Below are 12652 nucleotides of genomic sequence, written 5' to 3' on the forward strand. Positions count from 1 at the left end.
ACATAAATGACAAAAATAACAAAAACGAAAAAAAAATGGCAACAATGACAAAAATGACTAAACTGCCAAAAATGACAAAGATGATAAAAATGAAAAAAATGACAAAAAAATGGCAAAAATTACAAAAATGACAACAATGACAAAAATGACAAAGATGACAAAAGTTACAAAGATGACTTAAACCACAGAAATGACAAAAAGTAAATAATTATAGAAAATGGCAAAAATGCCAAAAATGACACAAATGACCAAAATTCCAAAAATTCCAAAATGACAGCATTGACAAAAATGACAAAAATGACAAAAATGACAAAAATGACAAAAATGAAAAAATTGGAAAAAATGACAAAAATGACAAAAATATCAGAAATGACGAAAATGACCAAAATTATAAAAATTACAAAAAATGACAAAAATGACAAAAATGACAAAAATGACAAAAATGACAAAAATGACAAAAATGACAAAAATGACAAAAATGACAAAAATGACAAAAATGACAAAAATGACAAAAATGACAAAAATGACAAAAATGACAAAAATGACAAAAATGACAAAAATGACAAAAATGACAAAAATGACAAAAATGACAAAAATGACAAAAATGACAAAATTGACAAAAATGACAAAAATGACAAAAATGACAAAAATGACAAAAATGACAAAAATGACAAAAATGACAAAAATGACAAAAATGACAAAAATGACAAAAATGACAAAAATGACAAAAATGACAAAAATGACAGAAATGACAAAAATGACAAACATGACAAAAATGACAAAATTGACAAAAATGACATAAATGACAAAAATGACAAAAAGGACAAAAATAAAAAAAATGACATAAATGACATAAATGACATAAATGACAAAAATGACAAAAATGACAAAAATGACAAAAATGACAAAAATGACAAAAATGACATAAATGACATAAATGACATAAATGACATAAATGACAAAAATGACAAAATGACATAAATGACATAAATAACAAAAATGACAAAAATGACAAAAATGACAAACATGACAAAAGTGACAAAAATGACAAAAGTGACAAAAGTGACAAAAATGACAAAAATGGCAAAAAAGACAAAAATGACAAAAATGACATAAATGACATAAATGACATAAATGACAAAAATGACAAAAATGACAAAAATGACAAAAATGACAAAAATGACAAAAATGACAAAAATGACAAAAATGACAAAAATGACAAAAATGACAAAAATGACAAAAATGACAAAAATGACAAAAATGACAAAAATGACAAAAATGACAAAAATGACAAAAATGACAAAAATGACAAAAATGACAAAAATGACAAAAATGACAAAAATGACAAAAATGACAAAAATGACAAAAATGACAAAAATGACAAAAGTGACAAAAGTGACTAAAATGACAAAAATGACAAAAATGACAAAAATGACAAAAATGACAAAAATGACAAAAATGACAAAAATGACAAAAATGACAAAAATGACAAAAATGACAAAAATGACAAAAATGACAAAAATGACAAAAATGACAAAAATGACAAAAATGACAAAAATGACAAAAATGAAAAAAATGACAAAAATGACAAAAATGACAAAAATGAAAAAAATGACAAAAATGACAAAAATAACAAAAATGACAAAAATGACAAAAATGACAAAAATGACAAAAATGACAAAAATGACAAATATGACAAAAATGACAAAAATGACAAAAATGACAAAAAGGACAAAAATGACAAAAATGACAAAAATGACAAAATAGACAAAATGGACAAAAATGACAAAATAGACAAAAATGACAAAAATGACAAAAATGACAAAAAATACAAAAGAAACAAAAATTAAACAATGACCAATATGACAAAAATTACAAAAAATGACATAAATGCAGAAACGAGAATAATTATAAAGCTTACAAAAATGGCAAAAATGACATGACAAAAATGACGAGAATGATAAAAATGACGAAAATGACAAAAATTACAAAAATCACAAAAATAACAGATATGTCAAAAATTACAATAAAACAAAAATAACATGAATTAATATATGACCAATATGACAAAAATGACAAAAATGACAAAAATGACAAAAATGACAGTAATGAGAAAAATTACAAAAATTACAAAAATAACCAAAATTACACAAATGACAAATATTACAAAAATTACACAAAAATTTCAAAAATTACAAAAATTACAAAAATTACAAAAATGGCAAAAATTACAAAAATTACAAAAATAACAAAAATTACAAAAATTACAAAATTGACAAAAATTACAAAAATGACAAAATTACAAAAATAACAAAAATTACAAAAATTACAAAAATGACAAAAATGACGAAAATTACAAATACTACAAAAATTACAAAAATGACAAAAATGACAAAAATGACAAAAATGACAAAAATGACAAAAATGACAAAAATGACAAAAATGACAAAAATGACAAAAATTACAAAAATGACAAAAATGACAAAAATGACCAAAATGACCAAAATTTAAAAAAATGACAAAAATGACAAAAATGACAAAAATGACAAAAATTACAAAAATGACAAAAATTTAAAAAAAAGACAAAATGACAAAAAATGACCAAAATGACAAATATTACTAATATCACAAAAAAATGACAAAAAAAACCAAACAAACTTTTCTGTCATTTTTTATTTTATTTTTGTAAGTTCAATTATTTTTGTCATGTTTCGAATGTTTGTTATTTTTGTCATTTTCGTAACTTTTCCATTTTTGCCATTTTTTGCCAGTTTTTGCCATCTTGCCATTTTTGTCATTTTATCATTTTTTAATTTTATGTCATTTTCTCATTTTTATTATTTTTGACATTTTATTCATTTTTGTTTTTCTTGCCTTTTTTGTCAATTTTGTTATTTTTGTAATTTTTCTATTTTCGTCTTTTTGTCATTTTTGTCTTTTTTGTCGCTTTCAGTCATTTTTCATTTTTTATATTCTTCTGGTTAATATTGTAATTTTTGTTTTTTTTTTAATTTATGACTAAGATGACAAAAATAATAAAAATAACACAAATGAATAATATTACTAAAATGACCAAAAATGACAAAAAACAGAAAAATGATATTGTTAGAAATCTTTCAAAAATAGAAATTCATAAGGCGACCGTCATAAAAATTGGTTATTGTTCCTTGTTTTTTTTAGTTTGAAGTCCATGGTAACTTTTTCAAAATTCATAGATATCAATCGACTACAGAACTTCCTGGAAGAGTTCCTTGACCTTTTCGGCTGCGATTCTACCGAATCCGAGAACCATCTGCGCGATCTAATCCGCTTGCTAATTAACGCTGCTATTTAGTTAGCCAAATATGAACGCACCTGGTCGCAGCACCAGCTAGCTAAAACCATCAATCAATGTCAGATCATTCTAATCCTCGTCTCGTTGTCGTCATCATAGTTGCTAGTTGTCAAATCGTCTCGTTCGACATTCCCCACCTAATCTACTCCAACCAGCTTTACTTTGTATCGAAGAGTGTTTGCGCTATTTTGTTTCTTAAGCTAGCAACATTTTGCAACATTTTAATCGATTTGTTCCACATCTTTTGGTGGAAAGACTTTTTTGAGACAACCGCTTATTCTCTAGGAAAAGACTTCGCTAGACAGCATGACTCGAATGCTTGTTCGTCAAAAGTTCTCGTCAATTTTTTTTCCAAAACTTGTGTGTCACTTCTTAGGTGTTGGATTAGATTTAATTATAATTTGGTTTCACACTAGAAGATTTCATACAATCCGGTCTCGAAAATTTAATATTGTTTTGGGTAGCAAATTTGTCGGCCCTTAATGGAATTTTTCAACGGTGGCACCGGTTTAAAGTTGAAATTTTCCGGCAGCAGCAGCAGCTGTTTCCATCATCGAAAATCCCCCTGGAAAGGGTTTCCGGGTAGCAGCTCGACGGCCAAAGATTACAGAAGCTGGCTGGGGAAGGGCATAAATATATGGCCCAAATCAGTGGATGTCATAAATTTTCACGCTTTAATCTTAATTACTGTACTGCACCCCAGCGACGTCGACGATATTTTCGGCACACAGCACCAACCTAGCAAGGGCTTAACGGAAGTTGAACCATGGGTTGAAATAGTCATTAAATTAAACCGAGTCGGAAAAATCAGTCCAAACTTTAAAATATTTCGTTCACTTTCAGTTTCAATGTTGAACGATTTAATTTTAAATTTTTATTTTTCATAAAAAAAAAGAAATTTGATTGAGATTTAGATACAAAGGTCTTTGTGCCAGAAGAGAAAAATTGTACAAAAGCTCATTTCGAGAAATTTTTCATATCTTTTTCAGAAAGTAGAAGTTTTCGTCCAAACATAAAAAAATGGAAAAAACATAAAAAAAAATCAGAACATTTCACCAAATACAGTTTGAAATCTGAACAATCTTTCGGCATTATTAAATAAAAAATGTTGATTCAAAATTGATCATTTTTGGACTAAATTCACATATAACAGTTGAAAATCTCGCCGCGGACCGTGGTCTAGAGGATAGCGTTAAAGTTTACTATGCCGTAGATCATGAGATTGAATCTCGGTCACGGCATACGTAGTACTCTTGCTGTGTGCTGATGGATTTAGCATTTGTACAATGCTAGCCATCGTATATCATATCCTTCACAGATGTACGCCTTGGATTCTTAATGCGTGTGTTCGTTATTTAAACCAATAATGATCTGCCTCGAATTTTTACCTGTTGTGTGACTTGAATTAGTTTGAAGACTGAATTTGGAGAACGATGTAGAACTTTTTAGCTATGCCAAAAATTTTTCCGATCTTTTGGGAGATGCTACGTACATATCTCACGCAGCTTGAATGTTATCGATACAATTTTTGACGGTCGCCATGTATCGAAAAAAAAAATCGACGTAAGTATACAGCAACTCAGCTGTGAGACATATAAATTGAAATTTCAACCGTGTTTCAAATCTGTAAGAAACTGTATGAAGTGTAAAATATGACAAAAGCCTGAAATTTAAACCCGTCTTTGAAACTTCTTTAGATGGAAATTTTCAAACAAAATTAGCATTTGGACAGCTGTTGAAGTAGGTTCATCATCATAATCATCGCGATCACTCGCTGTTGCTCACCGGACTATGCATCTCTCACATTAGCTGATTAATTGCTGTGTAAACATTTTTTTCGGTACGCTTGAGCGAAGAAGCCCAAAGCTTAGTTAGTGGGTGCTGACCACCTTTATTTTTTTATTTCTGTAGCCAACCTGTCGGCAACTAACTATCGAAATGTGTTCTATGTTTGTTTGTTTGTTTGTTTTGACGTGAGGTGTTAGTCATGAAATTTGGCTGGCCCTCTACCGGAAGTATTTATATCGGTAGTTGCACTTTCCGATTATGCTAGAGCCGGGTTTCAAAATTACCTCACACTGAGAGTGCGAACAGACGGATGTGTTTGTTAACGAGTTTGGTTTACAGCCGAATATAACGATCAATTCCCGCCTCTTGGAGTCATGTAAAACAAACCCGTAAATTGCACTCTTATTTCCTCTGAAAGGGTAGATATATGTAGAGATGGGCTTGATTTGACTAGCATTTTTAAGGCAACTGTTAGCTCGAAAAAATGGTATAACATCAATCGAACAAACAGAGTAACAGAGCTCCCCTTTACCAGATTAGACAACTCGAAGCTGCTGCTTCCATCGCAGATCAAAACGATGATGGAAGACGTGCGAATCATGCAATGCAATAAATTTGCAATTTCTCATCATCAGCGCCGTTCAATCTTGTTTTTCGTTTCTTGCTTGTTGTTCGCCGTTAACTTTTTTTCAAATTTCGGTGTGGCATAATTTTGCGTGAGTTTGCCATTTTTGGAGTACACATAAGCAAACATCCAAAACAAACACCGAAATCACACGCTGATTATCACAAACACCATCTTTGCAGAAAAAATAAATAAATAAATAGCGATGCTCACGAGGTTTAGGTGAAAGGGTTCATCGCTTATCAGATTTGCTATAAGTTCCAACGACTTATGCAACCCACTGCAGTTAAATTGAACCGGTTATGGGTGTGATCAGGGTCGGGAAATTTGGAGCATGTATTCTGTAAGTTGCTTCAATTTTTGAAAAAAGTTACGTCTACATTGAACATTTTTCATCGGAAATCCACGAAGCTTTAAACTTTGTTGTATAAACTCTTATTGACATAGGGTTTGATGTATTGAAAAATCGAATCATCGAATTTCAAAAATCAATCAGAACATTTTTTTATCAGCTTGAAAACCTGACCTGTAAAAAATTTCAGCTCAATTAAACTGAATTTAGGGGTTATTTTTTCAGCCCTGAAAAAACAACGTCGTATGAAACATCATCAAGATCAAGAGAAAACGGCTGCAAAAGTAAGGAAAAAAACTTTAAAATTTATATTCCACATCATATGTTGTCCAGAAAACAAGTATGCTATATCAATAGAAACTGAGATTAGTTTATGTTAGTTTCTGCTTTTTAGTGAATAAAAATGTATTTAAGGACGTAAAAGCTCACACAAGGGTTGAAAAATCCATAAAACTCTCAAAAAGACAAAATGAGCAACAATGATAAAAACTGATTTAACAACCAAAAGACACAAAAATAAACCACAACAATAACTTAAAAACCAAATGTTCTAAAAAAATGACAAAAAATTCAAAATGGATGACAATAGGAAATATGCAATTTAAAACTACACGAAAAAAAAAAATCAAAATAACATAACCAAGAGATCAAAATGAATATGATAAAGTTGACAAGACTGAGAATTTAAAGACAAAAATAACGAAACAACAAAAATGACAAGAAATGAAAGAAAAACAACAAAATTGACTGAAAAAGCTATTTACAAAATACACAAAAATTACAACAACGAAAAAAATTGCTGATTTCCAAAAAAGACAAAAATTGAAAAAAATTTAAAAAAAAGTCAAAAAAAATTGATTTAATCAGATAATAATGACAAAATTATCTAAAACGACCAAAACGAGGAAACTGATAAAATAAACAAAATTGAAAAAATGAACAAAATGGAAAATTTACAGAAATTTAAAAAAAATATCAAACAACGTCAGAAATAACACAATTTTAAAAATTAAAAAACCGAACCAAAAAAATGAAAAAATATTAAAGAAGAAAAAAAAATAAAAAAAATATTACTAAACAACAAATCCGACAAAATTGATATGAAGAACCAAAACGACAAAAAATATATAAAATTATCAAAACAGACAAAAGATCCAGAAAATGAAAGAAAATAGCATGAAATAGCATATAAATAAAAACTGCAACAAAAAAACCAAATAAATAGCCAATATTTTTATAAAAAGTATACAAAAAAGGTGACCAGAGAATGAAATGACAAAAAATTTAAAAAAAATAGAAACAATAACAATAAAACTACGTAAATAACAAAAAGACTAGTAAAAAACTAAAAATAAAAAAAAAACACACCAAAAACGACGAAAACGGCATAAAAAAAACAAATTGGCAAAGATGAAACAAATAACAAAAATGTAATAAAATAAAGTGATTAAAAATGACGAAAACGAAATGAAATTTAAAAGAATAACAAAAATGCCAAGAAAATACTGATAAAAATAACAAAAATACCAAACGAAAGACAAAATTCTCAAAAACAAAAATCACAAACATGAAAAGAAAAGAAAAAAAATTTAAAAATATGAAGAAATTGACAAAACGATAAAAACAACGAACATTACAATTCAAGGGCAAAATAATGAAAAAAATGAGTAGAATGACATAAACGACGAAAATGATAAAAATAACAAAAATGACGATTTCAAAAAATGACAAAAACTACACAAATTACAAAAATGACAATAATGTCGAAAATGACAAAAATGACACAAACAACAAACATGAAAAAAATGAATAAAAGCCGAAGGTGATAAAAATGACAAAAATGAAAAAAAAAAATAAAATGACAGAAATGACAAAAATGACAAAAATGACAAAAATGACAAAAATGACAAAAATGACAAAAATGACAAAAATGACAAAAATGACAAAAATGACAAAAATGACAAAAATGACAAAAATGACAAAAATGACAAAAATGACAAAAATGACAAAAATGACAAAAATGACAAAAATGACAAAAATGACAAAAATGACAAAAATGATAAAAATGACAATAGATACGATAAAAACTACAAAAATGCCAAAAATGACAAATGTCATTTTTATCATTTTTTGTCATTTTTTGTCATTTTTGTTATTTTTTGTCATTTTTGTCATTTTTGTCATTTTTGTCATTTTTGTCATTTTTGTCATTTTTGTCATTTTTGTCATTTTTGTCATTTTTGTCATTTTTGTCATTTTTGTCATTTTTGTCATTTTTGTCATTTTTGTCATTTTTGTCATTTTTGTCATTTTTGTCATTTTTGTCATTTTTGTCATTTTTGTCATTTTTGTCATTTTTGTCATTTTTGTCATTTTTGTCATTTTTATCATTTTTGTCATTTTTGTCATTTTTGTCATTTTTGTCATTTTTGTCATTTTTGTCATTTTTGTCATTTTTGTCATTATGTCATAATTTTTGTCATTACGTTCAGTTTTGTAATTTTGTTCATTTTTGTTATTTTTGTCATTTTAAATTTTTTTTGTCATTTTTGTCGTTGTTCCGTTTTTATCATTTTTGTCAATTTTGTCCTTTTTTGCCTTTTTTCGGTCACTTGTTTATATTTTTTTTTTTAATTTTGATATTTTTGTTATTATTGTCATTATTGTCATTTTTGTCATTTTTAGCATTTTTGTTATTTTGTCACTTTTTTAATTTAAGTCATTTTTGCCATTTTTTTTTTAATTTTTTGTCCAATTTGTCATTTTTTTTAAATATCAGTCATTTTTCATATGTGTCGTTTTTGTTTCAAGTTTGTCATTTTGGTCATTTTTGCCATTTTTCTCTGTATTTTTCTATATTGTCATTCATTTGATTTTTGTAATTTTTGTCATTATTGTAATTTCAGTTATTTTTGTCACTTTTGTCATTTTAGTCATTTTGTCATTTTTGCAATTTTTGTAACTTTTTTCATTTTTTGTTATTTTTTCATTCTATTCGTTTAAGTCATTTTTGTCCATTTTGTCATTTTTGTTGTTTTTGTCATTTTATTGAAATTTTTTGTTTTTGTTCTTTTTTGAATTTTTGTCATAGCTGGCATATCTTTTATTTATTTTTTTTTTTTTAGTCATTTTTGTCGTTCTAGTAAGTAATTTTTGTCAATCTCGTCATTTTTTGCAATTTTAACGTTTTTTTCGTATTTATTAATTTTTTTCATTTTTGTCATTTTTGCCATTTTTGTCACTTCTGTAATTTTTGAAATTTTTTTCATTTTTGTTACATTTGTCATTTATTTTTTATTTTTATCACTTTGGCATTTTTGTTATTTTTGTCATTTTTTGTCATTCATGTTAGTTTTTTTTAAATTTTTCTTAAATTTGTCTTTTTTTGTAATTTTTGTCGTTTTTGTTATTTTTGTCATTTAATTTTTTTTACAATTTTTGTCGTTCTAGTTATTTTAGTCAATTAGTGAAGTTTTGTCATTTTTATCATTTTTGTCATTTTTGTCACTTTTGTAATTTTTGCACTTTTTTAAAAATTTTGTTACTTTTGTCATATTTGTCATTCTAGTAATATTCGTAAATTTTGTCTCTTTTGTCTTTTTTTTTTTAATTTTTGTCATTAATGCAATTTATGTCTGTTTTAAGATTTAGGTCATTTTTTTCAAATTTTTATCTTGTTTGTCATTTTTGTCTTTTTTCTTGCTTTTGTGATAATAGATTCTAGTAATTTTAGTTATTTTTGTCATTTTTGTAATTTTTTTTGTTTTGTCAGTTTAGTCATTTTTGCCGTTCTAGTTGCTTATTCAATTTTGTCATTTTTTTTTTAATTTTTATCATTTTTGTATTATTTCATCGTTGTCGTTTTTTTTTTTGTCATTTTTGTTATCTTAGTAATTTTAGTCAATTATATTATTTTTGTCATTTATGTCATTTTCGCTAGTCTAGTCATTTCAATTTTTACATTTTTTTTCTTTTTTTCTATATTAGTCTTTTTTTATTTTTCTGTTTAGCATTTTTGTTATTTTTTTTTTCATTTTGGATATTTTGTCTATTTAGACAATTTTGTCATTTTTTTATGTTTGTAAATTTTGTTATTTTGAGCATATTTGTCATTATTGCCATTTTTGTCTTTTTTGTTTTTTATTTTTTTTTTGTCGTTTTTTTTTAGTTTTTTTTATTTTTGTCGTACTCGGTATGTTTTCTTCATTTTTTCATTTCTGCAATTTGTGTGTTATAAGTATGTTCGTAATTTTGGTCAAATGCTTTTGCTTTCATTTCTGTCGGTTTTTCCTTTCTTGTCATTTTTTATTATTTTCTCATCTTGTCTTTCTTTTCTCTTTCTTGTCACTTTTATCATTTTTATTTTTAGTTCGGTTAGTTTTGACATTTTGGTTTTTATTATGAGTATTAAATTTTATCCTTTTTGTCATGTTTTGAGTGCCGCCAAAAACCATCATTTTGAGCGCTTCGACATTTTCTAAATTTTTAAATTGTGCTTATTCTACGCCGATCTTTGAGAAAGCTAGTTTTGCTGCTAGTGTTAATGCTTGGATTGATGCTAGTGCTTGTGATTGTATAAGTGCTTATGCTAGTACTCATGCTAGTTTTGATACTAGTACTGATGCTAATGATTATACTAGCGCTAATGCTAATGATTATGCTATTGAAAATGCTATCATACTGATGCTTGTGACAATTTTAATATTTATGCTTAACCTTATATTAGAGAGAATGCTAGTGCTAATGCAAGTGATAAGACCAGCGAAAATGGTAGTCATCATACTGATGCAAATGATAATTCTAAAAGTGATACTAATACTTCTTAAAAAAGCAAGTGCTTAGGTTGGTACTGAAGATAGTGATAATTTTAATTCTGATGCTTGTACTAACACAAACTAGTGAAAATGCTATTTCTAATACTAATGATGATGCCAGTATGTCAATGGCAACGCTAGTACTAATATCAGTGAAATAGCTAGCGATAATGCCAGGTATTAATGCAGTGACAACGCTAGTACTAAAACTAGTTAAAATGTCTGTGAAAATGACTGAGATAATGCCCGTGATTATGCCAGCGAAAATGCTAGTGATCATACTGAGGCTAGTGATAATTCTACTTTTGATGCTTGTACTAACGCTAGTGGAAATGCTAGTACTTATGCTAGTGATTGTACTAACACTAGTGATTATGTTAGTTCTAATGCTAGTAATCATGTTGGTGAAAATGCTGGTACTAATGATAGTGTAATGCCAGTGAAAATCACAGAAATAATGCTGGTAGAAATGCTTTTGAAATTGCTAGTGATAGTTTAAATTATGATAAATCAGAGATTATTGTATTGTTAATGCTAGTACTAATGCTAGTACTAATGCTAGTGGTAATTCTAGAATTCAGTGAGATTAAAAATGCTTATGATAATGCTAGTAACAATGCTAATTATAATGCTTATGATTATGTAAGTAGTGATGCTAGCTCTAATGCTTATATAAATGCTAATGCAAAAGCACGTGCTTATATTAGTGAAAATATTGACGAAAATGCTAGTACTTATCTTAGTAATAATGCTAGCACTATTACTGATGCTAGTTTTAAAGCTGGTGGTTGTGCTTGTACTAATACTAGCGCTCATACCTGTGCTTATGTTAATTTCTTGACGTTTGACGTCATTATTTGTTTTATTTCCCCCCCCCCCCCCCCCCTTACAGTTGCCTCCATATTTTACAATTGAAGGAAGAACCGAAAAATATTCAAACACAAAAATTCATGTATAATTGACAGAATTCACATCATCGGGATGAATCGCACAACAATCGATATAAACCGCCCATACGAAAGACTACGCTTTCATCTGTCAATATTTATTCATATTGGTTTGTTTGCAGCGGCCGGTCGCCGTTTTTCTGTGTTCATGACGCTTTTATTGACACGCTGATCCGATCCGATCCGATCCACTGTATGATGCTCGCCCCGAAATGTCTCGCCCATTTTTGGAGCTAGAACAATTTACATAAACAGACAATGCTGTACCAACAAGTTGGAAGGACGTATAAGCACATTTTGGGTGTTTTGTTAGTTCTCGACTTCAAAGTTGCTAATGTTTGTTTACATTTTGGAAGGTAAACAAACGAGTCTCTGCAATTGAATATTTCCCTCAAATTAATTGATCCATTTTTATTTAAGGTAATCAAAATGTGTCCTTCCGCTCAAGCTACGCCAAAATGGTGGAATTTTTGGGAACACATTGTTTGGCATATCGAACGATATTGACGACGACCGACTGCGGCTTTTATTGTTTCAAGCTGGTTCAACAGAAATTGATGGTTCTCGGGAGAGTTGTTTGGCTGATATTTTTTCCATCAAACTGATGATGAATCATTGATATCGCCATATTGTCTGGATAAAAATATCCAATCCAATTTTGATGAAATTTTATTTGCTTTTTCAAAGGAAAATGTACTCAGTGCTGACGTCATTCGCTCACCTTTCAACATTGTCTTCACCCAACCTGTCCCTCCAATGACAGTGCACGTCCGGATAAAAATGTCATCTTAA

The 12652-nt window shown here is 28.1% G+C and overlaps 1 protein-coding gene across 3 annotated transcripts in view; it reads left to right on the top strand.

Annotated features, from left to right (window-relative positions):
* Window positions 1-12652, top strand: part of LOC129749740 (SH3 and multiple ankyrin repeat domains protein 2) — a 598094-nt gene that overhangs the window by 361127 nt on the left and 224315 nt on the right. The window lies entirely within an intron of this gene.

The sequence above is a fragment of the Uranotaenia lowii genome, chromosome 2 (genome assembly GCF_029784155.1).
Source record: "Uranotaenia lowii strain MFRU-FL chromosome 2, ASM2978415v1, whole genome shotgun sequence".
In the NCBI taxonomy this organism is placed as follows: domain Eukaryota; kingdom Metazoa; phylum Arthropoda; class Insecta; order Diptera; family Culicidae; genus Uranotaenia; species Uranotaenia lowii.